The following is a 27569-nucleotide window of genomic DNA, read 5'->3' as shown; positions in this document are numbered from 1 at the left end:
GCTACTGTGGCTTTTCATGTGTTGGTGGCATCAGAACCTGATATGAGTGTGATTTAAAAATCATGGTCCCAGATATCATCTCTGGTTCCGACATCTCCAGGACTTGTGTACAATTTTCTAAATTCTGGCGGGGACGAGGGAATGGGGTATCAACTTGCCATCAATTAATGACCCATTAAGATCCTTTAGGAGCTTGTGAATTGGCTGGGAAAGGTCAGGATAGGATTTTCAAAGGGCAAATTGGTAAACTAGGACAGTCTTATGCACTTTAGTGCCCAGCTGTCAGGTTCATTCTGGGGGCTCCAGAACATTTTTTTCTAATTGGTGAAAGCTGTTGTTTCATGGGTCAACTTGTGTCAGGTTGACTGGAGAAAGTGCCTGCATGGCCACTTTCCTCTGCACCAACACTGCTGGCCTTCTTGAGAACCTATCTGCTCTCTTTGGCACGACAGTGGCAGGCCCCATCATGGCTGCTATCTGCCTTTGCCATTGGAGTCAGACAGGCAACTCTTATCTCCTAGAGGCACCTGGTGCCACTCATTGGGCGCTGAGCTTACCTCCAGCCAATTAGGGTATTTACATTTATAAATGGAATCTTCCGATTAGCACAATTACAGTTCTGTGTCAGGACCCAGAATTCATCTGACTGTAAGGTTCCCTATTTCGCTTTGAAAACCCAGCCCTGCATCTCTCTGAAATATGAAAAATGATGCATTTAAGCTACAACTACAGTGTTCCAGTCGAGGTGGTATTTACTTTGTACTGACACAGCACTTTTAGGAGGAACATCTTCACCCAAAGGGTTGTGAGTCTATGGAATTCCTTGCCCAGTGAAGCAGCAGAGGCTCCTTCATTAAATGTTTTTACGATAAAGATAGATAGTTTTTTGAAGAATAAAGGGATTAAGGGTTATGGTGTTCGGGCCAGAAAGTGGAGCTGAGTCCACAAAAGATAGGCCATGATCTCATTGAATGGCGGAGCAGGCTCGAGGGGCCAGGTGGTCTACTCCTGCTCTTAGTTCTTATGTTCTTTATGTTCTTATTAGTAGCAGGACCATTACAGGATTGTAGAGCAGTTGTTTTAAAGCAAATTTTCTACTCCAATTATATTTAAAGTGAACACCAAAGCATTTTTTTCAGAGGTTTCATTGTCTCAAGAGGGGAGGTTTATCAAAGCACATCTCAAATACAATAATAAATATGGAAGATTGATATTGAAAATGTATATCAAATAGAGGAGGAGATATTCAGTTATAGCTGTCCATTTTTCACAAGTTACACAGGTGTAAGGCTATTTGATTTTTTATCATGACGTGTCACTCCTCATCAGGACCACAAATGCGCAGGACACCACATTAGCTCGGCTGAATTTTAGTCACCCAGATTATCTGAAATAGGCCTTAAGCTCCTTAAAGTGCAATCAAAGACCATTGTTGGTCATATGAACGCTGAATGTGATATTCGGCTATGTTTCATAGAATTTACAGTGCAGAAGGAGGCCATTCAGCCCATCGAGTCTGCACCGGCCCTTGGAAAGAGCACCCCACTTAAGCCCACGCCTCCACCCTATCCCCGCAACCCAGTAACCCCACCTACCCTTTTTCTTTTGGACACTAAGGGCAATTTATCACGGACAATCCACCTAACCTGCACATCTTTGGGCTGTGGGCGGAAATGGAAGCACCTGGAGGAAACCCACGCAGACATGGGGAGAACGTGCAGACTCCGCACAGACAGTGACTCAAGCCAGGAATCGAAACTGGGAGCCTGGAGCTGTGAGGCAACTGTGCTAACCACTGTGCTACCCATAAAATCTAAGTTCCGAAAAGTCTTAATTTCCAACACTGGGACCCTCTGTTGTGTATGACCTAACAAGGTATAAACTGGGTGAGCTTGTGCTCGAGGGTGTTGCATTTACCTGACATTCCAGATGTTCTGAATATTCTGAATTGCGGAAAGGGGTGTGTCAGGAGGACCTAGGTTCAGCGAAATATCGGTGGGCTACTTAAAACCTTTTAAAAAGCCATGTTTAAAACTCATTAAGAACATCGTCCAGATCTATTTTTACCAAGGTAAGCTTGCAAGTTCACTTATAACCATCATCCTGTTCAGACGATTAAATCTATACGCATTGGAAAAAGGAATGACATAGTTGAGGTTTAGAATGAGGATGGTAACATTGCTTTCAAACTATTATTATGAACCTGTGATAGTAGTATCAAATAATCGAGGACATTTTTACCTCTAAATCCAAATCGTGTTAAGCAATCGCTACTTGAGACAGGTGCAGCTTGTAGTGCACAAAGACTCCGTGAGACGAATAGAGTGAAGTCGATGAGGCTTTATTAAGCGTGTCTGTTCCCCCGCAGCTCGATAGTAGAATGGCCTGCGGGGGAGGACTCCGGCTTCTTATACTCTGCCTTCAGGGCGGAGCTAGAGGTCAACGGCCAACCAGGACCCGGGATCTGTCAGCCAATGACATTAGGGCTTCCAGTCCCACATGACCCCTAATACATACTACCACATTCACCCCTTGTCAAAAATGAACCCGGCGGGGTGATGCTTCGCATGGTGGTAAGGGTTTACAGGGCTGGTCCTGGGAGGAAAATATTCATGTGGCAATACAGTATGTACAATTTTGTCCTGTTTCAACTATTTACAGAAGGTATCGGGAGAAAAGCAAATGTTCTTGTGAAAAGTCCATATATTGATTTAGATCGACGCCACGAGTCGGTCGGGCGGTCTGGTCGTCCGTGTCGATCGCCTCGGCCCTGGTGGTGGTGGTGGTGCTTGTACCGGTGTTGTCGTCTCCGGGAGCCTTACGGTTTCAGCTTGGGCTTTATTCTTGGTCGGGCCTGAGGGGAGGGGAACCGATCCTCCTGGGAAGGGGGCGGTCGCGGGGTGCGGCGGTGGCAGGAAGGGGGGGTTGGGGGAATGGTGTCGGGGGTGTGTGTGTGTTGCCGGCGGGCGCCAGATCCCGCAGGGAGACCGTGTCCTGTCGGCCGTCGGGGTACTCCACGTAAGCGTACTGCGGGTTCGCGTGGAGGAGGTGAACCCTTTCGACCAACGGGTCCGCCTTGTGTGCCCGCACATGCTTTCGGAGTAAGATGGGTCCTGGGGCCGCCAGCCAGGTCGGCAGCGACGTTCCAGAGGAGGACCTCCTAGGGAAGACAAGGAGACGCTCATGAGGCATTTGATTAGTGCTCGTTCAAAATAGCGACCGGATGGAGTGGAGAGCGTCCGGGAGGACCTCCTGCCACCGTGAAACTGGGAGGTCCCTGGACCGTAGGGCCAGTAGGACGGTCTTCCAGACCGTGCCGTTCTCCCTCTCTACTTGCCCGTTCCCCCGGGGGTTGTAGCTGGTCGTCCTGCTTGAGGCTATGCCCTTGCTGAGCAGGAACTGGCGCAGCTCGTCACTCATGAAAGAGGACCCCCTGTCGCTGTGGACGTATGCGGGGCAACCGAACAGTGTGAAGATGGTGTTCAGGGCTTTAATGACTGTGGCCGCGGTCATGTCAGAGCAGGGAATGGCGAATGGGAAGCGGGAGTATTCGTCCACCACATTAAAAAAGTATGTGTTGCGGTCGGTGGAGGGGAGGGGCCCTTTGAAATCTAGACTGAGGCGTTCAAAGGGGCGGGAAGCCTTAATCAGGTGCGCACCATCCGGCCTGAAAAAATGCGGTTTGCATTCCGCGCAGATGTGGCAGTCCCTTGTGACTGTACAGACCTCCTCTAAAGAGTATGGGAGATTGCGGGACTTGATAAAGTGGAAAAACCGAGTGACCCCCGGGTGGCAGAGGTCCTCGTGGAGGGTTTGGAGGCGGTTAATTTGTGCGTTGGCACATGTGCCGCGGGATAGGGCATCGGACGGCTCGTTCAGCTTTCCGGGACGATACAAAATCTCGTAGTTGAAGGTGGAGAGCTCGATCCTCCACCTTAAGATCTTGTCGTTTTTGATTTTGCCCCGCAGTGCATTATCGAACATGAAGGCTACCGACCGTTGGTCGGTGAGGAGAGTGAATCTCCTGCCGGCCAGGTAATGCCTCCAATGTCGCACAGCTTCCACTATGGCTTGGGCTTCCTTTTCCACTGAGGAGTGGCGGATTTCTGAAGCGTGGAGGGTTCGAGAGAAAAAGGCCACGGGTCTGCCCGCTTGGTTAAGGGTGGCCGCTAGGGCTACGTCGGAGGCGTCGCTCTCGACCTGGAAGGGGAGGGACTCGTCGGTGGCGCGCATCGTGGCCTTTGCGATATCCGCTTTGATGCGGCTGAAGGCCTGGCAAGCCTCTGTCGACAGAGGGAAGGTCGTGGTCTGTATTAGGGGGCGGGCCTTGTCTGCGTACTGGGGGACCCACTGGGCGTAGTATGAAAAAAACCCCAGGCAGCGTTTCAGGGCTTTGGAGCAGTGCGGAAGGGGAAATTCCATGAGGGCGCGCATACGTTCGGGGTCGGGGCCTATTATCCCATTGCGCACTACGTAGCCCAGAATGGCTAGCCGGTTGGTGCTAAAAACGCACTTGTCCTCGTTGTACGTGAGGTTCAAGGCTTTGGCGGTCTGGAGGAATTTTTGGAGGTTGGCGTCGTGGTCCTGCTGGTCGTGGCCGCAGATGGTTACATTGTCGAGATACGGGAACGTGGCCCGCAACCCATGTTGATCAACCATTCGGTCCATCTCCCGTTGGAAGACCGAGACCCCGTTTGTGACGCCAAATGGGACCCTTAGGAAATAGTATAATCGCCCGTCTGCCTCAAAGGCTGTGTACTTGCGGTCACTTGGGCGGATGGGGAGCTGATGGTAGGCGGACTTGAGGTCCACGGTGGAGAAGACTTTATATTGGGCAATCCGATTGACCATGTCGGATATGCGGGGGAGAGGGTACGCGTCTAGTTGTGTGTACCTGTTGATGGTCTGGCTATAGTCTATGGCCATCCTTTGTTTCTCCCCTGTCTTCACTACTACCACCTGTGCTCTCCAGGGACTATTGCTGGCCTGGATTATGCCTTCCTTTAGTAGCCGCTGGACTTCGGACCGAATGAAGGTCCGGTCCTGGGCGCTGTACCGTCTGCTCCTAGTGGCGACAGGTTTGCAATCCGGGGTGAGGTTCGCAAACAAGGACGGGGGTTGCACCTTGAGGGTTGCGAGGCCGCAGATAGTGAGTGGGGGTATTGGGCTGCCGAATTTGAACGTAAGGCTCTGTAGATTGCACTGGAAATCTAATCCCAGTAAAGTGGGGGCGCAGAGTTGGGGAAGGACGTGTAGTTTGTAGTTTTTGAACTCCCTCCCCTGCACCGTTAGGGTAACTATGCAGAAACCTTGGATCTGTACGGAGTGGGATCCTGCTGCTAGGGAAATCTTTTGTGCGCTGGGATAGGTGGTCAAGGAACAGCGTCTTACCATGTCGGGGTGGATAAAGCTCTCCGTGCTCCCGGAGTCGACTAGGCACGGTGTCTCGTGGCCGTTTATTAGCACCGTTGTCGTCGTCGTCTGGAGTGTCCGGGGCCGAGCTTGATCGAGCGTAATTGAAGCGAGACGTGGTTGTAGTAGTGGAGTGGGGTCCGTTGTTGCCGTCCAAGATGGCGTCGGGGATGAACATTATCGCTGCCCCCATACATCGCACATGGCTGGGGGGTCACAAGATGGCGGCGGGGGTGGACAAAATGGCCGCCCCCACGCGTCGTACAGGTCTGGGGTGGTCCAAGATGGCGGCGCCCTTCCTCCCCTCGTGGTGGTCGGGACCCAAAATGGCGGCGTCTGCGGGTCGCACATGGGGCGCTGGGGGGGTTGGGGAGCGTTCGGACCGCGCGGGGCTCCCTCATCTCTGAGGACAGCGGTGGTCGGGACCCAAGTGGGTAGCGCGGCGGGTCAGACGTGGGGCGCGGGGGGGGGGGTTTGGGGGGCGTTAGAGATGCGCAGAACTCCCTCTTCTCCGGGGAGAGCAGTGGTCGGGACCCAAAGCGGTAGCGCCGGCGGGTCATACATGGGGTGCGGGGGGGGGGGGGGTTGGGGAGCGTAAGCGGCGTGCAGGGCTCCCTGTTCTCCCGGGACCGCGGTGGTCGGGACCCAGAGCGGCTGCGCCTGCGGGTCGTACATGGGGCGCTGGGGGGGTTGGGGAGCGTAAACGGCTTGCAGGGCTCCCTGTTCTCCCGGGACAGCGGCGACCTCGCGGGACCGGCACACAACCGCGAAATGGCCCTTTTTCCCGCAGCTCTTGCAGATTGCTGCGCGGGCCGGGCAGCGCTGCCGGGGGTGTTTCGCCTGGCCGCAGAAATAGCAGCGGGCGCCCCCGGTGCGACTTGGCGTTTGGACCGCGCAAGCCTGTGGGGTGTCCGGGGTGGGTGTGAGTTTGTCGCGACGGGTACGTACGGAGCCCAATGGGCTACCGCGCGGTCGGGGCCGTAGGCGCGGGTATTACGCGCGGCCACATCTAGGGAGGCTGCTAGGGCCCGGGCCTCTGAGAGTCCTAGCGACTCTCTTTCTAGAAGTCTTTGGCGGATTTGGGAGGAATTCATACCTGCCACAAAAGCATCGCGCATTAACATGTCCGTGTGTTCATTTGCGTTCACCGAAGGGCAGCTGCAGGCTCGTCCCAAAATCAGCAGCGCGGCGTAGAATTCGTCCATTGAATCTCCGGGACCTTACCGTCTCGTCGCGAGCTGGTAGTGAGCGTAGATTTGGTTAACTGGGCGGACATAGAGACTTTTCAGTGCTGCGAACGCCGTCTGGAAATCCTCCGCGTCTTCGATGAGGGAGAAAATCTCCGTGCTTACCCTCAAGTGCAGGACCTGTAGTTTTTGGTCTTCTGTGACCCGGCCGGTGGCCGTTCTGAGGTAGGCCTCGAAACAAGTCTGCCAGTGCTTGAAGGCTGCTGCCACGTTCACTGCGTGGGGGCTGATCCTCAGGCATTCCGGGATGATCCTGAGCTCCATAGTCCTTTTTAGGCACGCTTAATAAATTGTAGCGCACAAAGACTCCGTGAGACGAATAGAGTGCAGTCGTTGAGGCTTTATTAAGCGTGTCTGTTCCCCCGCAGCTCGATAGTAGAATGGCCTGCGGGGGAGGACTCCGGCTTCTCATACTCCGCCTTCAGGGCGGAGCTGGAGGTCAATGGCCAACCAGGACCCGGGATCTGTCAGCCAATGACATTAGGGCTTCCAGTCCCACATGACCCCTAATACATACTACCACACAGCTCAAATTATTGTAGCGGTGTTTTCAAGAATTGCTCACAGGCCTGAAGCTGGTGAGTGGGCAGGTGGTCTACCTTACAATCCTCAGTGATACTAAAGGAAGAGCAACTTCCTGATCAGCTTCAAATTGCTCATAACACCCTCTACCTTCTGGTGATTCTTATTTTGACTAATTAGGATGCAGTGGGTTGGAAAAGAAGTTCAAGTCATCAGTAGGACCCTTGGAAAGAGGTAACAGGTTTGGCCTTTGTCAAGCGGAAATACTGGTTGATAAATCTCTCAAGTAACTTACGATTTAAGTTTAATAACCTTGTAATAGAATTGTAGTCATCTATTTTTTCTTTGAGAAGGTAGATTGCCATATTGCTGAATCCAGTGTTATTCCAACGTGCCAGTAAGAAGGTAGTTCGGGCCCAGCGGCCCCTTGGTGGGTATTCCCGCATCAGAGACAATGCCATTGGCTAACGGCGGGATCTTCTGGTCCCACAGACGTCGATGCCGAATTTCAGTCCTCGCCCCTGCTGGCTGTTGGGAATCCCACGGCAGGAGTCAACTTGGACGGGACCAAAAGATCCCACTGGCGGGAAAGGCTGGAAGATTCCCCTTGAAGCTTTTGGCAAAAAAGGGACATAACCTGCCTCTCCAGCAGAGCGGGAGTTAAAGCTGTCCTCCAGGACATCTCATTTTGCTTCATTCAGTATTGGGTCAGATTTGGCAAGAGAATTTTAAAATATTGTTCTTTGGTAGTATATGGATGTAGATAGCTGGATTCTCCGGTCCCCTTGCGTTTCTCATCAGCGTGCTGTTTGCTGGCGGCGGGATCCTCTCTACCCATCATTGTCAATGGGATTTCCCAATGAAGCCTGCCCCTGCCGCTGGGAAACCCGTAGGCAGTGATGCGACGCTGGCAGGACCGAAGAATCCCGCCATCAGCGAATAGCTGCAGAATTCTGGCCAGTACGTAGATTTGAGCTATAGGGCAATTTGTAAGCATGTGATGGCCTTTTCTCAATTCTACCACATTATGTGCTAAAACATAGTTCAGTCTTATCATTGTGCAAAACCTCATGATTATACTGGAAGAGATTAGAGAGCTAGTTCCATCAGGGTTAATGCAGAAGCTACTATGAACAACTTTCTGATGTTACATTTGCTTAAGTTTTGACCAAATGGTAAGACAAGCTCATCAGGGCAGCACAGTAGCATAGTGGTCAGCAAAATTGCTTCACAGCTCCAGGGTCCCAGGTTTGATTCCCAGCTTGGATCACTGTCTGTGCCGAGTCTACATGTTCTTCCCGTGTCTGCGTGGATTTCCTCCGGGTGCTCCGGTTTCCTCCCACGGTCCAAAGATGTGCAGGTTTATTGGATTGGCCATGCTAAATTGCCGTTAGGTTAGGCGGGGTTACTGGTTTATGGGGATAGGGTGGAGGTGTGGGCTTAAGTGGGGTGCTCTTTCCAAGAACCTGTGCAGACTCGATGGGCCAAATGGCCTCCTTCTGCACTGTAAATTCTATGATTCAATTACAATAAATTGTTGGAACACTTAATTATGTACTCAGTGTTATGGTACAGAGGACTTTTTGAAAAGCAAGAACAGGGCTTTGACAAAGTCATCCATACTCGGAAGTTGGCTCCCTTCTCTCTCCACAGATGCTGTCAGACCTGTTGAGATTGTCCAGTATTTTCTGTTTTTGTTTCAGCTTCCTGCATCCGAAGTAATTTGCTTTTATAGGACAGTTCGAAGTTGTCCGTTGGACTAATGCTAGATGTGCCTCTCTAAAACCGGCTGACAGTGTTATCAACCTGATTTCTTGGTTGTGAAAAGCATATAGGGTATGGTGGGACCCGTTGCGCGTGAGGATTTGGCATTCCTGCCAAAGCTCCATTCACTCGCAACGGTTCCGGAAAACCTCAGCCAGGATCGAGGATGAAAGATTTCTGCAGTAATAGGAAGCATCTAACCCTCTTCGGAATGTCCCATCAGAAAGGTCTTCCATGTTGCTAACAGAAAGTAGATGAGTCAACGATACTATATTGTACTCATTCTTGAGAAGAAATTCTTCGCTATGTAATGAGGAGAGAGTTGCTCCAGAGGACATTTTCTGGACTGTGAGTAAGAGTTGCTGCATATTTTTTGCACAGTTGAACGATTTCCACTGGGAAGGGAGGCAACATTGTGCTGCTGTAAATGTGAGGAGGGATTGACACAATGGGTGTGATTTAATGGCCTCGCGCGCCTGACTTGGTGATGCAATGAAGCCATTGAATCTCACGAAAGACCCCTCGTGAGTTTTACGATACTCAAAGCACCATGTGAAATTTAACAAAATCTCGTGAGACGTTGTGATCTGGATCTTGCCCTCGCTGGCTCACCATTAGGTTAATTTAATTATGTCTGCATTGTGTTCACCCGGGTGCTGGAAACTAATGCCCCCGCTTGGGAGACCTGGCCGTGGTGGTTTACCATTGTTCCACACAAATGTGAACTAGGCGTAACAGCACCAGGCCATTAGATACCCCTGCATGGTCGGGCTCTGGGCAGGATGGTACCCTCGTACTCTGGCTGACATCTGGGCACCTTGGCACTTTGGCACTGCCAGCCTGCCACCTTGACACTGTCACCCAGGCACCCAGGCAGTGCCACCCTGGCATGCCAGGGTGCCAGGCTGGCAGTGCCAAAATGCCCGGGTACCAATTTGCCCATGCCAGCGATAGGGCCCTGGGGTGCCTTGCCCTTAAGAGGAGGGGTGAGATGGGGCTCAAGGACCTTGTAAGAGGTACGTAAGGTGCAGTGGGGTCTGGAGGCCACAGTAGGGTGGCTGAGCTGGTCGAAAGATCAGAGCCCTGCTTCATGAATAATATTCCTGCATTGGCGAGCTGCGATCTTCAGTGCAGGAAATGATTGTAACTGTGGCCTCAGCGGGGCATTCCTCGCCTAGGCCCCCAAAAATGTCAAATGCCGTTAAATAGCGGTGTCGTTTTTGGCGCTGCAGGTGCCGGGAAACCCCCTGCTAAATCCGTCCAAAACGGGACTCTGTTTCTGTCCCGTTAAATTTCACCCAATGGGCGGGATTCTCCGACCCCCCCCCCCGGCCGGGTCGGAGAATCGCCGGGGGTCGGCGTGAATCCCGCCCCCGCTGTCCTCCTAATTCTCCGGTCCCCCAAAAACTGGCGTGGCATGAGTCGCACCGCCCATCTCGGAGAATGGCGGGGTCCGGCGCAACTCAATGGGCGCAGGGGCTGCCCGAATTCTCCGGCACGCGATGGGCCGAAGTCCCGCCGGCGTAAATTAGAGTAGGTCCCTTACCGGGGGGCCTGGCGGCGCGGGCGGGCTCTGGGGTTCTTGGGGGGTCGCGGGGGGATCTGGCCCCGGGAGGTGCCCCCATGGTGGCCTGGCCTGCGATCGGGGCCCACCGATCCACGGGCGAGCCTGTGTCGTGGGGGCACTCTATCCTTCCGCACCAGAGGCTGTACCGGTCCGCCATTCCCGGTGTGGAAACGAAGCCCTCTGCGTATGCGTGGGGATGACACCAGCACGCGCTGGCATTCCCGCGCATGCGCCAACTGGCGCCGGCCGGCGGAGTCCCTTCAACGCCGGTTGCTGTGGCGCAAAGCCCCTTTCCCGCCGGCCGGCCGGCCGGCGCAAACTACTCCTGGGCGGGCCTAGCCCCTGAAGGTGTGGAGGATCCCGCACCCTTGGGGCGGCCCGACGCCGTAGTGGTTCATGCCACTCCGTCCTGCTGGGACCCCCCCGCCCCGCCGGGTAGGGGAGAATCCCGCCTAATATGTCCAAATTAACAAATCAGTTAGAGATGATGATATTGTGGATCAGCTTAAATATAGATTTTAACGGGGAGTAAGAATCTGCAGCTCTGAAGTGAGTTCGATGGCTGGCACAGAGTAGGAGCAATTCCCATTGGGGGACAGGGTTGCTGAATATGCTTAATCCTGCACATTTCAGACCATTAATTATTCGTCGGTGCAGAGAGTGCCGTATCTCACAGGTAGGAAATCACTGTTCCTGCCATTACCTCACAGAATCAAAGATCAGGGCGCTGTGTTTAAAAGGCACTAGGACAGCTATTCACTCATTGCAGGCCAGGTGCTCCAGTTAACATGTCCAGAGTCCTTCCAGCGGCAGCACGTCCCGGAGTAGCAGGCAGTGAGAGCAACCGCAACCTGAGATATACAAAGATGCCTCTGGCATTGCCTTTCACTCATTTCAGAAAAGAGCAACGTCTGTGATACATCCATTGTCGGGCCAGTGGTCACCTGTTCACCACCCTAGTACCTCTTGCTGCTCAGACCTTTGCGACCCTGGCCCTGTGCCAGCATGTAATGGGCCATCCTTCTCCTCCTCTAGATGAGAGCCAGTCCGTATTGAAGCATGGATGCCTACAGCCTGCATCAGTGATGCCTCAATAGATCTGCGATAATTTTCATGAGTTTATCCTTTACAGGTTTCCCTGCATCTCAAAGCAAGCAGACCATTGCCAAGCCATCTCGTCCGCCCCAGAACATGACTAAAACTTTCACCAACCAAACTATCACCCTAGACTGCCACCCTGCCACATTCCCTGCCCCCCTCCTTCGACTGTGACTGTTCCCTCCTATTACCAGAATGCTGAGCTTAACCCCCAGACCCCCAGCATCAACAACACTGACCCCACCCTCTAAGACAGCCTCCACCTTCCTTTCCTGGACACTATTACATCCCCCACTCCCCACTTCCTTGCTTAACCTCCCTCCTCTGTCCAAACTTCGCTCCACCCTAACGCCACTTGTGGCCTTCGCCTACCTCCCCTATTCAGGCTGAGTGCAGCTTTTGCTGTCAGTACTCCGTATGAGTGAAGTTATGTGTGGGCCCAAGAAAACAAAACAACATCTATTGACCTCAAAGGTGTAGAAGAAGTGGAGTTCTCCATTGCATGCCACTTTTATGCACATTGAGAAGTCTTAGAACACCAGGTTAACGTCCAACAGGTTTGTTTCAAATCACTAGCTTTCGGAGCACTGCACCTTGCTCAGGTGAATGAAGAGGTGGGTTCCAGAAACGTATATATAGACAAAGTCAAAGATGCAAGACCATACTTTGAATGCAAGGCTTTTCAGGTAATTAAGTCTTTACAGAGCCAGAGAGAGGGGATCCAAAGACACGGATGAACGGACATCGCGCGACAATTGGCAAGCAGGAATGTTCCCTTCCAGTCGGGGAACACTTCAGCAGTCAAGGGAATTCAGCCTTTGATCTTCGGATAAGCGTTCTCCAAGGCGGCCTTCAGGACACACGACAACGTAGAATCGCCGAGCAGAAACTTATAGCCAAGTTCCGCACACATGAGTGCGGCCTCAACCGGGACCTTGGATTCATGTCGCATTACATTCACCCGCCAGCATCTGGCCTGAGCTTGTGAAATCCTACCAACTGTACTGGCTTGAGACAATTCACACCTCTTTAACCTGGGGTTACCCTTCTCTCTGGCTCTGTAAAGTCTTAATTATCTGCAAATGCTCACATTCAAAGTATCGTCTTGCATCTTTGACTTTGTCTATAAATATGTTTCTGGAACCTACCTATTCATTCACCTGAGGAAGGAGCTGTGCTCCGAAAGCTAGTGATTTGAAACAAACCTCTTGGACTTTAACCTGGTGTTGTAAAACTTCATACTGTGCTCACCTCAGTCCAACGCCGGCATCTCCACATCACTTTTATGCAGTCATAAAGACTGAACATCCTAATTTCTCGTTGGTGGGGAACTTAATTTGGAGAAGGATCTTAATTACAGCAAGATGGCCTGTTAATGAGCACGCATGAGATGCTAATGCACGCAAAGAGGCTTCCTGACATTGTTCATTTGGGACGCTCGACCCACCTTTCACCCCTCTTTAAAGTCCCGCGAACAAAATTCCTACAGCTCATCCTGCCGTCGGAAAATAAATGTTTTGCCTCTTGTGAAAATAGATGCCCCCCCACCTCCCACCATGATTCCCACTGCCGTCAAGACCGGAAGTATCTGCCCTCGATCCCAATTTCTTTACACTTTGATGTTGTGGATGTCACATCTCTTTAACCTAAATTATTGGCCATTTCATAGCTGTCTTAAGATGCAGTTTTCTACCCGTCTGATGAGTGAAGCTTCTGGTATTCTACAACTCGGAATCTTCCGGCAGTTTGCTGATGGCAGGATTCTGTGGTCCCAACGGCAGCACATCCTCGCCCGCGAGTTTCACGGTGGCGTGGGATGGCCTCAATGGGAATTCCCATTGACAGCGGTGGGAGCAGCGAACGTCACGGCCAGCTTCCTCCCACTGCCGAGATGGAGAATCCCGCCCTCCATCTGAACTGAGGAAATTTGCAAGGCCCTGTTTGATTCCAAGGACCACTGCAGCAAAGAGGACAGCCATACAATTTTTTATAATGTCATTTGGGAACTCAACAATCCAAAGTACTTCACAGCCAATGAAGTACTTTTGAAATGTAGTCCCTGTTGTAATATAGGAAATGTTGCAGCCAACTTGCACATAGCAGGATCTCATGAACAGCAATGTAAATCATAACCAGTTAATCTTCTTATTGTGGTTCAAGATTAACAATGTCCAGAACACTGGAATCATAGAATCAGAGAATCCCAACAGTGCAGAAGGACGCTCTGACAGAGCACTGTACCTAGGCCCACTCTCCCGTCCGATCCCCGTGACCCCACTTAATCTTTGGACACTAAGGGCAATTTAGCATGGCCAATTTACCTAACCTGCAGATGTTTGGACTGCGGGAGGAAACCGAAGCACCGGGAGGAAACCCACACAGACACGGGGAGAACGTGCAAACTCCACAGCGACAATCACCCAAGGCCGGAATTGAACCCGCATCCCTGGCACTATGAGGTAGCAATGCTAACCACTGTGCCACCATGCCGCCCCTCTTGCTTTTCTTTGGACTAGCCTCATAGGATCTTTTATGTGCACCTGAGGAAGCAGACAAGGGCTTAGTTTAACACCTCATCCAGAAATGGTCATCACAATTAAGTTGAGATGCCCACTGAGTTTCCACCTGCTCAGTTCTTTTGCGATAGGAATCCACTGCTGCCATATAAACTTTGAGCTCTGCTTTATGCAGCTACTCTGGACCCAGATGATATTTGAAGATGGTGATCCTCTGCAGTAGAAGCGAAGGCACATCATATTTTACAACTTCTTTTAATTAAACCAAGTTTTCTAGCAATAAGACCACTGGCTGTGTATTATAAATAACCATTAGACTGTGAATATTAATTATAGTTTTCACTCAGAACTCACATTAGCTTAGTTTGGTATGGCTTTTGGCCAAATAGCCTTTTCTCAGCAACAGGATTTATGGGTAAATAAAGCAGTTTAAATTTTATTGTACAAAAAATTTAAATAACATGAGTGAGATGAATTGCTCTTGAGCTCTACTTGGAGATGAAGGATTTTGGAACTGAATGTTGAAGCATTCTGAATATTTTTAAAGGACTATTGCTGTATCTGGGAGTGAGAAATCTTTGTCAGGAATGAGCTCCTTGTGAAATGCAGTTTAAATAGCTTCCATATTAGTCTTACTTCAGTGTGAACCGGGTGCTCCGGTTTCCTCCCACAGTTTAAAAATGTGCAGGTTTGGTGGATTGGCCATGCTAAATTGCTCCTGAGGTCCATAGTTTTACTTCATACAGAGGCTGCAACTTTATTGTGTCAAACATAATTCATCCTTTATTGGTGCTCTGTGATGCAATCATTAAACAAACTTGCAAAAAACATGGTAAACATGCAAAAAGACAGAGATCAGAAGGTGATGACGAATTTTTCAGCCTGGGGGGAAATACACTTTGATGTCCCCCAGAGTTTCAGTAATAGGACCACTGGTCTTTTTGATGCATGTTCATGACCTGGGGCGAGATTCTCCGACCCCCCGCCGGGTCGGAGAATCGCCGGGGGCTGGCGGGAATCCCGCCCCCGCCGGTTGCCAAATTCTCCACCACCGGATATTCGGCAGGGGCGGGAATCGCGCCGCTCCGGTTGGCGGGCCCACCCCCGCGATTCTCCGGCCCAGATGGGCCGAAGTCCCACTGCTAAAATGCCTGTCCCGCCGGCGTAAATTAAACCACCTACCTTACCGGCGGGACAAGGCGGTGCGGGCGGGCTCTGGGGTCCTGGGGGGGGCGCGGGGCGATCTGGCCCCGGGGTTGCCCCCACGGTCGCCTGGCCCGCGATCAGGGCCCACCGATCCGCGGACGGGCCTGTGACGTGGGGGCACTCTTTCCCTTCCGCCTTCGCCAAGGTCTCCACCATGGAGGAGGCAGAAGAAACTCCCTCCACTACGCATGCACGGGAATGCCGCCAGCGGCTGCTGACGCTCCCGCGCATGCACCTCCCGGAGATGTCATTTCCGCGCCAGCTGGCGGGGCACCAAAGGCCTTTTCCGCCAGCTGGCAGGGCGGAAATTCATCTGGCGCGGGCCAAGTCCCTTAGGGTTGGGGCTCGGCCCCCAAAGATGCGGAGCATTCCGCACCTTTGGGGCGGCGCGATGCCCGACTGATTTGCGCCATTTTGGGCGCCAGTCGGCGGACATCATGCCGATACCGGAGAATTTCGCCCCTGGTCTTTGGTACACATCAGGCAAATTTTTCAGATATCATGAAACTGGAAAATTAAGTAATCAGGGAGGAAAAAAGTCACGGGGGAGGGAGGTGGGAAATTACTGCTCCAGGTTTTGGGGGGCTAGACTGGAGGTTAGCGCAGGGGTCCCAAAATGGCTTTTACGTTGGTGGGATTTCCCCGATCGATTGTCCCCCGCAAATGATCTAACGGGACCTCCCAACATTTAAATTTGGGACCTCAATTTGCATCAAATTAAATGTCATTATCAGGCCTTTACACCTGATAGCCCCGCACACATAATTGTACATTCACGTCGGTGTGAGGGCATGACAACATGAATCATGACAGGACCCCACGACGTGCAACTGGTAAACAGAACCCACTAGTGGCACACAGGTGAGCACAGCTGCCAAGCAGGAGAGGGTCATACCTGAGCAGGGATCTTGGGGGGTGGGGGGGGGGGGGGGGGTGGGGGGGAGAGAGGGGGGCTCCATGGGGGGATTGAATTCCACGAGGAAGGTGCTGAGGGTTCCGTGGTGGGAGCACAGGTTCAGTGGGGAGGGAGGGGGTGGGGAAGAATTCCATGGGGTGGTACTGGGAGGATTCCATGGGGGAGATACTGGGGATTTCCATAGAGGAGGTGACATGGGGTCTTCATGTTGCGGGGAGGAGCGAGGTGTGGGAAACATCCTGTCATGGGAGTGGGGTGGGGGGGTGGGGGGGGGGGGGTGGGGGGGGGTGGGGGGTGGGGGGGGGGGGGGGGTGGGGGGGGGGCTGGCCGGTGGGGGGAGGGGGAGTTTCATGCTGGGTGGGGGAGTTCCGTGATGGGATTCCCTCCAATTTTATTCTTTTTCAATCAGGGAGTCCTTTAAAAATGGGGCCGCTTAATTTTAAAAACCTAAGTTGCTAGTGGGGCCGGCCCTTTTGCTTTTTTTTTTGCAAAGAATTCAAAAATACGATGGGAAAACCAGGCCACCTGTCAGAGGGGCTACCCTCCGCTTTGCCCGCTCAGGGTGACACTTTGCCCCAAAATAGCAAAATCCCGCCATGTGATTCAGGAGCACACGGACAATCTGGTGAAATGGAGTGACACATGGTCAATGCTTTTTTGATGCAGAGAAGTATGTGGGAAGGAAAAATGGCAGAGCTAATTCTGGAAGGAAGAGTGAGGTGCTGGAAACAAATTGGAACAATTTTCAGTGGTGCGCCAAAGAGTACAGAGTTTTATCTACAGAAATCATTGAATGTGGCGGGACAAGCTCATGAGATTGTTTTTTAAAAAAAACATACCGGCTCCTTGGTTTTACAAATAGAGGGTGAACATACAAAAGCAAATAGGTTTTGCAAACTTTTCATAACTTGAGGAAGCAGGAGAAAATTGCACATTAATTTATTTTAACAAGATACAAAGTACTGCTTAAAGCAGCATTTTGCTCCCAGTACAATCCTTGCTGGGAGGACAAGTCTGTCCAGGTCCTGCTTTGGGCCGGCTTTTATATCTGTACATAACAAGCCCCAGGTGGGTGGCCTCTGCCGCCTTATCTGGGAAGCTGATACTTCCCACGGGATGAGCAATGATGGTTCCCCCCGTGGTCCTCGTGGGCTATGACACCAACCTTTATAACTCACTGCTTAGGCCTCAGCTGTTGTACTGCGTCCAGTTCTGGGCACCACATTGAAGAAGGGTGCCAAGACCTCGGAGAGGGTGGAGGGGAGATCTACTCAAGTGGTACCAGGGATGAGGAATTTCAGTTGTGTAGAATGATGACAAGCTAGAATTGTTCTCTTTCGAGCAAAGAAGGTTCAGGGGAAATTTAATGGTGGTTTTCAGGATTTTGAGGGGATTTAGTAAAGAGTGCATAGGGAAGAACTGTTTCTCCAGGTAGGAAGGGGGATCACCAAAGGCCAAAGATGGAAATTGGATCAGAATTGAACCAGAGTGGGAGATGAAGGCCGGGATTCTCCCATCTGGGGACAAAGTCCCCACGCCGGCGGGAAAACTGGTGCCAACCACTCCAGCGTCAACAGCCCCCGAAAGTGGGGAATTCTCCAAATTTTCAGGGGCTAGGTTGGCGCTGGAGGGGTTGGCGGCGCTCCAGCCGGAGCCGAAGGGCCGTCGTGAGTTCGCGCATGCGCGGAACGGCCGGCATGATATCACACATGCGCGGACTGGCCGGTGTATTTCCGCGCATGCGCGGGGGTTCTCTTCTCCGCGCTGGCCCCCGGGCAATATGGCGGAGCCCTACAGGGGCCCCCCGGGGTCGAACCCCCCCCGTGCCCCCTCTAGGACCACCCCGCACACTTACCTGCCAGGTCCCGCCGTGCGTGAGGTGAGCAATTCATGCCGGCGGGACTGGCCAAACCTGGACGGCCACTCAGCTCATCGGGGCCCGGAGAATCGCCGGGGGCGCTGCTATCAATGGCCCCCTACTGGCATGGCGGGAACCCCACCGCCGCTCGAAAGACGGCGCCAGAGAATAGGGCAGCTGGCATCGAGGCGGCAGGGCGCGATTCACGACTCCCCCCGGGGATTCTCCGACCCGGCGGCGGGGGGGGGGGGGGGGGGTCAGAGAATCCCGGCTGAGAAATTTTCTACGCTTCAGGTTGTAATGATCTGGAATGTACTAACTTGTGGTAACAAGTTCAAGAGCAACTTTCAAAAGGAAGTTGGAAAAAAAATTGAAAAGGAAAGCATTTACAGGGCTTTGAAGAAAGCGCAGGAGAATGGGACTAATCGGACACCACTTTCAAAGAGCCAGCATCTGCAGGATAGGATGAAGGGCCTCCAGTGTACTGTATAATTTTTGAATGTGTGCTTTCTAAGATACTTTGGCAGGCAAAAATGCCTTGTGAGGATTTTGCATCATTGTTAATGAGATACTCTCTAGTGGGAATGGATAATATAGATTAATCTTTGCAATCAACTATTTTTCACAATTGCTCTTGTAGATTTTAGTTTGTATTTAAACTTTGTGCTGTGGGAATGAACTAAGTAAACCCTATTGATGTCCAGTAATTGCTCCAACAAAGCAAACTATCACACATTTACATATAGTACCTTTATCAATTAATTACATTCTCTTCTTCACAGTGACAAATAGAATTATCTAGTACACATACCACATATTTAATATAATTATAATCGTTTTTGGTGCCTTTTAAATTTGATGGAGCTAGGGAGGAATGGAAATCTAAAACCCATGCATGACAAATATTCAAAGCTGCTCAAATTTATTTCACCAATACCACCTAGAGAATACCCCCCTCCCCCAGTCAATGGTGCTTGGCATAATATTGATGAGGGCTGCAGGCAAGCTGGCTTTGAAAACCAGATGGTTGTTCTCTGCAACAGTAAATAGAAAGTATACTGGGGAATCTCAACTGTGCGGCCTTAAAACAAGGAAAACAAATAATAAAAACTTTCCTTTGTATCGATGGCTTCACAGCATCAGGGGACTGCAAAGCATTTCTAGGTCAATATGTCAATATAAAAATGCAGTCACTGCTCTTTGTTCGCCAAGCACAGCAGACAATTTCCAAATAGTCATGTTCCACGAACGGAATTGAAATAAATGACCAGTTAATCAAATCCTCCTTCGATGCCGCTTGAGGGATTAATGTTGGCCAGGATTGCCGTGCAATAGTTCTGTGGGATCATTAATATTCATTTGAAGAGATAGATTTGAAGGCCCTTGTGTAAGGTCTCTTTGGAAAGCTAGTACCTTTGCAAGAATACATATTGAGGCTTGGCAGAGAGTCCAGACATCCACTAATTTTGTTGAAACAGCTGTGCCCTATCAATTTCACAATGCTATTTACACAAGGTTAAGTGTTTTCAACGGCTTATGGCTTTTGTTATTGATAAGGGTATGGGTGATTGATACATTTATTGTCTTATTCTGAAATTACTTTTTTTTACTGTGGCGTGCAATGGATGCTGGGACATTGCGTAAATTTAAATGTTCTCAAACGGTGGAAAATAATGAATGATTGACTGCTATGATCACAGTTGATGGTATAACTGGACAAGAAGATCTAAGAATGAAACAATGGCCAAAAGAACATGGGCGGGATTGTCCGTTGGCTGATGCTGCAATCACGAAACGCGATTGGGCGGAGAATAGGTTCCGCGCTAAAATCGCGGTGGGCGCCGATTTGACACCGAATCGCAATTCTTCCATCACCTCAACAAGCGGCATCAATGCAGTCGGAATGCACGTATAGTAAATACCATTTGCCTGCCATTAGTGGGCCCAACCCGGTACTCTCCGGGGCCTCTGCAATGCACCGCCTCCGATAGGCCGGGTACCCTAGGCGTGGTTCACTTGTGCTTTTAAAAATCATGACGCCTGTGTCATGGCTGCTGAAGGAGAGAGAGGGGTTGCGGAAAGTTCCTAACATCACCATAGCTGACAGTTATGCCGCTGATCAGGTGACTTTTGTCATGGCCGGGGGAAGTAGTGGGAGGTGGCCAGGAGGTGGGCCGTGGGATCGGTATGGACGGGCATGGAACACCACATGCCGCTAAAAACCCACTGTGAACTTATGGTCATGGGTCATATAGATGTACCTGCAGGCCCTAGGTGCCCTCTGGCTCCAGCTGACCTATCAGCTGTATGGGGCGTTCCAGCACAACCAGTGGCACCTCGTTGGTTGGGATGAGTGTGTGTGGGGATTGTAATGTGTATATGTGGCTCCAGCCTGTCAGCCTCCCAAATCCCACACCGTTTTTCATTGGAATCGGTTGTGTTCCTCGTGGCGCCACTGCTAGCCCCTCAACAGTTTCTTTGCACCAAATTTAATTTAATGCATGCATCGACCCAATTAATGGTGACTTCGTATCATCCACAATTTCAGATTCTAATGGCATACATATGTCACTGTTCTGTACTGTGAGGCAGCAGGAACCTTTATACCTATTGCGTTTCTGTTGTAGTCTGTCAGCCTACAGTTTGATTTTTTAATCCTTGGAATCTTCTTCACTTGTTTCAGATCTGCCTCTGTGATTTAATTTGCATGTGCACCTATATCCAGCTTGAATGGAACATCAGACCCATTAATATTGTTACAGTTCAATCTTTAATTAAATCGGAGAAATATTGTTCTATCATCAGTGTCCAGTGCATTAACTCTGGTTATCACTTCCACCATGAAGTTCTTCCACCATGAAGTTATCATGCAGAGTAGACGTAGAGGAATCATTATTTAAAGTTAACATTTTGTTTTCATGTCCTTTCGTTTTAGCTATGAGGAGAGAATGTAAGAACATAAGAACTAGGAGCAGGACTGGGCCATCTGGCCCCTCGAGCCTGCTCCGCCATTCAATGAGATCATGGCTGATCTTTTGTGGACTCAGCTCCACTTTCCGGCCCGAACACCATAACCCTTAATCCCTTCATCCTTCAAAAAACTATCTATCTTTATCTTAAAAACATTTAATGAAGGAGCCTCTACTGCTTCACTGGGCAAGGAATTCCATAGATGCACAACCCTTTGGGTGAAGAAGTTCCTCCTAAACTCAGTCCTAAATCTACTTCCCCTTATTTTGAGGCTATGCCCCCTAGTTCTGCTTTCACCCGCCAGTGGAAACAACCTGCCCGCATCTATCCTATCTATTCCCTTCATAATCTTATATGTTTCTATAAGATTCCCCCTCATCCTTCTAAATTCCAACAAGTACAGTCCCAGTCTACTCAACCTCTCCTCGTAATCCAACCCCTTCAGCTCTGGGATTAACCTAGTGAATCTCCTCTGCACACCCTCCAGTGCCAGTACGTCCTTTCTCAAGTAAGGAGACCAAAACTGAACACAATACTCCAGGTGTGGCCTCACTAACACCTTATACAATTGCAGCATAAGCTCCCTAATCTTAAACTCCATCCCTCTAGCAAAGAAGGACAAAATTCCATTTGCCTTCTTAATCACCTGTTGCACCTGTAAACCAACTTTTTGCGACTCATGCACTAGCACACCCAGGTCTCTCTGCACAGCAGCATGTTTTAATATTTTATCATTTAAATAATAATCCCTTTTGCTGTTATTCCTACCAAAATGGATAATCTCACATTTGTCAACATTGTATTCCATCTTCCAGCCCTAGCTCATTCACTTAGCCTTTCCAAATCCCTCTTCAGACTTCCAGTATCCTCTGCACTTTTTGCTTTACCACTTATCTTAGTATCGTCTGCAAACTTGGACACATTGCCCTTGGTCCCCAACTCCAAATCATCTATGTAAATTGTGAACAGTTGTGGGCCCAACACTGATCCCTGAGGGACACCACTAGCTACTGATTGCCAACCAGAGAAACACCCATTAATCCCCACTCTTTGCTTTCTATTAATTAACCAATCCTCTATCCATGCTACTACTTTCCCCTTAATGACATGCATCTTTATTTTATGCAGTAACCTTTTGTGTGGCACCTTGTCAAAGGCTTTCTGGAAATCCAGATATACCACATCCATTGGCTCCCCGTTATCTACCGCACTGTTAATGTCCTCAACAAATTCCACTAAATTAGTTAGGCACGACCTGCCCTTTATGAACCCATGCTGCGTCTGCCCAATGGGACAATTTCCATCCAAATGCCTTGCTATTTCTTCCTTGATGATAGATTCCAGCGTCTTCCCTACTACCGAAGTTAAGCTCACTGGCCTATAATTACCCGCTTTCTGCCTACCTCCTTTTTTAAACAGTGGTGTCACGTTTGCTAATTTCCAATCCACCGGAACCACCCCAGAGTCTAGTGAATTTTGGTAAATTATCGCTAGTGCATTTGCAATTTCCCTAGCCATCTCTTTTAGCACTCTAGGATGCATTCCATCAGGGCCAGGAGACTTGTCTACCTTTAGCCCCATTAGCTTGCCCATCACTACCTCCTTAGTGATAACAATCCTCTCAAGGTCCTCACCTGTCAGAGCCTCATTTCCATCAGTCACTGGCATGTTATTTGTGTCTTCCACTGTGAAGACCGACCCCAAAAACCTGTTCAGTTCCTCAGCCATTTCCTCATCTCACATTATTAAATCTCTCTTCTCATCCTCTAAAGGACCAATATTTACCTTAGCCACTCTTTTTTGTTTTATATATTTGTAGAAACTTTTACTATGTGTTTTTATATTCTGAGCAAGTTTACTCTCATAATTTATCTTCCTCTTCTTTATAGCTTTTTTAGTAGCTTTCTGTTGCCCCCTAAAGATTTCCCAGTCCTCTCGTCTCCCACTGATCTTTGCTACTTTGTATGTTTTTTCCTTCGATTTGATACTCTCCCTTATTTCCTCAGATATCCACGGTCGATTTTCCCTCTTTTTACCGTCCTTCCTTTTTGTTGGTATAAACCTTTGCTGAGCACTGTGAAAAATCACTTGGAAGGTTCTCCACTGGTCCTCAACTGTTTCACCATAAAGTCTTTGCTCCCAGTCTACCTTAGCTAGTTCTTCTCTCATCCCATTGTAATCTCAAGAGGTTGAATAAACTCGGTTTGTTCTCACTTGAACGACAGAGGATGAGGGGCGACCTGATCGAGGTCTGCAAAATTATGAGGGCATAGACAGGGTGGATAGTCAGAGACTTTTCCCCAGGGTAGAGGGGTCAATTATTAGGGGGCGTAGGTTTAAGGTGTGAGGGGCAAGGTTTAGAGGAGATGTACGAGGCAAGTTTTTTTACACAGAGGACAGTGGGTGCCTGGAACTCGCTGTCGGAGGAGGTGGTGGATGCAGGGACGATAGTGACGTTTAAGGAGCATCTTGACAAATACACGAATAGGATGGGAATAGAAGGATACGGACCCCGCAAGTGTAGAAGATTTTAGTTTAGACGGGCAGCATGGTCGGCGCAGGCTTGGAGGGCCGAAGGGCCTGTTCCTGTGCGGTACTTTTCTTTGTTCGTTGTTTTATACATTGTACCTTTTTATATCTATGGAAAGATGTTTTACAGTTGGTTGCCGGTAAAACGACATTGTGAGGCAAAATGATTGAACTTGCTGCACCGCGAGCTTTTTTTTTCCTTTCGCAGGACAATTGTTTCTATAGTGGGCGTGTGCATGCCATAACGCTGGTAATGTCACTTTGAAAATAGCCCCATCAGTGGTGCGCTGTCTTCTGAACTGCGCCACAGAACTGGGCACGTTTCCCCGAGTCAGGGCCTTTTTCTTTTGCCCTGAATTTTGCATATTTGTTTGTGGCTTGCTCACTGGCCTTGCAAATATTTATGGCTTCTTCTCATGGCAAAATCGGTCTTCCTAGTAATCTTTCTCGCAATCACTCATCATATACACCAAACACTATTTGATCCCGCAACATCGAATCCACAACGGAGGAGAGATTACAGGACTGTGCTCTCTGTCTTAAATTGGTTAGAAATAAATCTATCGATTCTCCTTTTAGCTGCAGTTTTTTTCTAAAAATATTGCACTCGTACGTTTCATTCACTCGCGTTTTTCAATGAACATCAACTTTGTCCATAACCCGTTCAATTTTTTTCTTTTCCTCGCTGTCTGCGAATTCAAAGGAATTAAATAATTCAAATGCCTGCGGTCTAGCCAAATTGTGGAGGAGCGCGATTTTTCAATGATCAGGAGCTGGTTCTAATGTGGAAGCAGATAAAAAAACTTCAAATTGCTGCTTGAAATTTTTCCAGTTTAGACTTAGTTTACAAGTCATCCTGAAGTGTTCTGGCTTTTTCAGACCTTCCATCTTACGATCAGTAGCTTGGTGCTGTCTCTGAGATCTGTGTAGCGCCATGATTGTTCTTCTTTTCATCTTAGAACAAAGAGCAAAGAACAATACAGCATAGGAACAGGCCCTTCGGCCCTCCAAGCCTGTACCGGTCATGATACCAACCTTTGCCAAAACCCTGAGCACTTCCTTGTGCCGTATCCCTCTATACCTATCCTATCCATGTGTTTGTCAAGGTGTCTTTTGACGCCGTTCCAGGCACTCACCACCCTCTGCATAAAAAATCTGCCTCGCACATCTACTCTAAACTTTGCCCCACAGACTTTGAACCTATCCCCCTTGGTTACTGACCCTTCCACCCTGGGAAAAAGTGCCTGCCCATCCACTCTATCCATGGACCTCATAATCTTGTAGACCAAATCAGGTCACCCCTCAACCTCCACCTTTCTTGAAGCTAAACTCACTTTCTACACACACTGCTTACCTTTAGGAACACACCCCTGGTACCATGTGGTGTTCTTTGTGATTCTGTTATCAGGATGGATGCCGTAGTGTTCACAAAGATCACAGAAGCTAAGTTCTTTAACAAAGCTAACTTTTATTAACACTACTTATTAAAGCTCGACCATTTACTCCTATAGTAAACAATAATCTAGTAATCTACTAGTCTCCACACTCTCTCGAGAACTGTACTCTACACTCTCTAGATCTCTCCTCTGCACTCTCTCTAGCCCTCTCAGCCAGTGTCTTATATAGTTCTGCATCTAGCTCTATCTAGTGGTTAATTATGATATCACATTAACCCTTTGTATTCTGAACATTTCACATAATGTCACAACTGGGTTACGTGGATAGTGTGGGTGGGGTGGGCCTAGGTAGGGTGCTCTTTCCAAGGGTCGGTGCAGACCCGATGGGCCAAATGGCCTCCTTCTGCCCTGTAGGAATTCTATGATATGATTAAAAAATCACAACTCAATTAATCTAGAAAACTGAAAGATTCAAATGATACGTGTTTACACTAATAGAGACAAAAAGTGATTAAAAATCGATGAAAATCATGATGTAAAAGTATTTAGAAGTTTTTTTTATTGGAATGGTCTTTAAAAAAAATGGACACAATTTATTTCCCCATCTATTCTGCTTGCACTGATTAAAATCATTTATCTTTCTTCAGTGAGAAGTGTTGAATGATTCTGTGCAAGGATTGCCAGTCTTGTGTGGCGAACACTAATTTTTGATTGCCAGATTTACAGCAATATGGGGAATATCGTTTCCACATAATTCCCCATCCAGCTCATAACCAATGAGAGATAAATACTTAACCCGTAAACTGAGACCAATTGAGGTACCAAGCTGTGCCATGAGTGAATCTCTCAAAACCAGCTGGTCAATCTCATGAGTTAAGTCAGCTCCCCCCAAAATATTGTGTTTTGCATCTTCTCCATCTATTTGTTTTTGTATAGTTTTGTCTAATGTACAGCACCTTTGTTAAAATCAAGTTAGCATTAAATTATTTGGAGAATGTATCATTGCGTATTACTGTTTGAAATTTTGGGCATAATAATAGATGTACATAGATCCCTGAAAGTTGCCACCCAGGTTGATAGGGTTGTGAAGAAGGCCTATGGAGTGTTGGCCTTTATTGGTAGAGGGATTGAGTTCCAGAGTCATGAGGTCATGTTGCAGCTGTACAAAACTCTGGTACGGCCGCATTTGGAGTATTGCGTACAGTTCTGGTCACCGCATTATAGGAAGGACGTGGAAGCTTTGGAGCGGGTGCAGAGGAGATTTACCAGGATGTTGCCGGGTATGGAGGGAAAATCTTATGAGGAAAGGCTGATGGACTTGAGGTTGTTTTCGTTAGAGAGAAGAAGGTTAAGAGGAGACTTAATGGAGGCATACAAAATGATCAGGGGGTTAGATAGGGTGGACAGTGAGAGCCTTCTCCCGCGGATGGAAATGGCTAGCACGAGGGGACATAGCTTTAAACTGAGGGGTAATAGATATAGGACAGAGGTCAGAGGTAGGTTCTTTACGCAAAGAGTGGTGAGGCCGTGGAATGCCCTACCTGCAACAGTAACTCGCCAACATTGAGGGCATTTAAAAGTTTATTGGATAAGCATATGGATGATAATGGCATAGTGTAGGTTAGATAGCTTTTGTTTTGGTGCAACATCGTGGGCCGAAGGGCCTGTACTGCGCTGTATCGTTCTATGTTCTATGTTCTATAGCACCCATTTCTTTTGCAAGCACTGTAGAAGATGCCACCTGGTTGCTGTTTGTTTCACATTTCAGGCGAGAGTACAGAATGGCAGTAATGGTTGAACTGATTTAATTCAAACAGTACACCTTTTCTTTGTGTAATGATGGAGGAACAAGTAGATATATGCTTCTCCACATCAATAGGTTGGATTAGCTGGCTTAAAAAGGTGTAATTCATAACATCCTTCCTGAAATTCTGACCTTTCTTCCACCCACTATAGTCTGACAGACCGCTCAGCATTTGTACTTCAAACAGCCTCTCTGCCAGTCTGTGTCTCAGTCAAAATCCTGTTTCATCCTCACTGATAAAAATCATCTGGTGCTTTCCAAAGCAAGGATTGTGAAGCACTTTATTAATGGCCAAGACAGGTCAACAAATTACTTAATTACAGTTTATAGAGAAACATAATCAAAGTTGGCTCATTAACATCTTAACTGCGTACTGACTCTCCCTTTCTAAAGAAAAACTAGAACGGAACATCAAAAGTACAGTATCTCATTTTTGTTCAAATCCTTTCTGTGAACAACGGCTCAAAAAATTACTGGAACGTGGGGGCGACATGGTGGCGCAGTGGTCAGCCCTGTTGCCTCACGGCGTTGAGGGCCCGGGTTCGATCTTGGTCCCCGGGAGAGTTTGCACATTCTCCCCATGTCTGTGTGGGTCTCACCCTCGCAATCCAAAAGATGTGCAGGGTAGGTGGATTGGCCACGCTAGCTTGCCCTTTAATTAGCACTTTTAAAACGAAACTACTGGAACACGACATTTATCTCTCATACTTTGTCTTAAATGTGTCATGTTACTCGATTACTCATTTTTGAACCACAAGACAAG

At 49.1% G+C, this 27569-nt stretch overlaps 1 protein-coding gene across 1 annotated transcript in view; it reads left to right on the top strand.

Annotated features, from left to right (window-relative positions):
• Positions 1-27569, top strand: part of cacna1ba (calcium channel, voltage-dependent, N type, alpha 1B subunit, a) — a 949382-nt gene that overhangs the window by 662603 nt on the left and 259210 nt on the right. The gene's annotated exons all lie outside the window — the stretch shown is intronic.

This window comes from Scyliorhinus torazame, chromosome 22, assembly GCF_047496885.1.
Source record: "Scyliorhinus torazame isolate Kashiwa2021f chromosome 22, sScyTor2.1, whole genome shotgun sequence".
NCBI lineage: Eukaryota > Metazoa > Chordata > Chondrichthyes > Carcharhiniformes > Scyliorhinidae > Scyliorhinus > Scyliorhinus torazame.
This window is presented reverse-complemented; position numbering and strand designations above follow the sequence as displayed.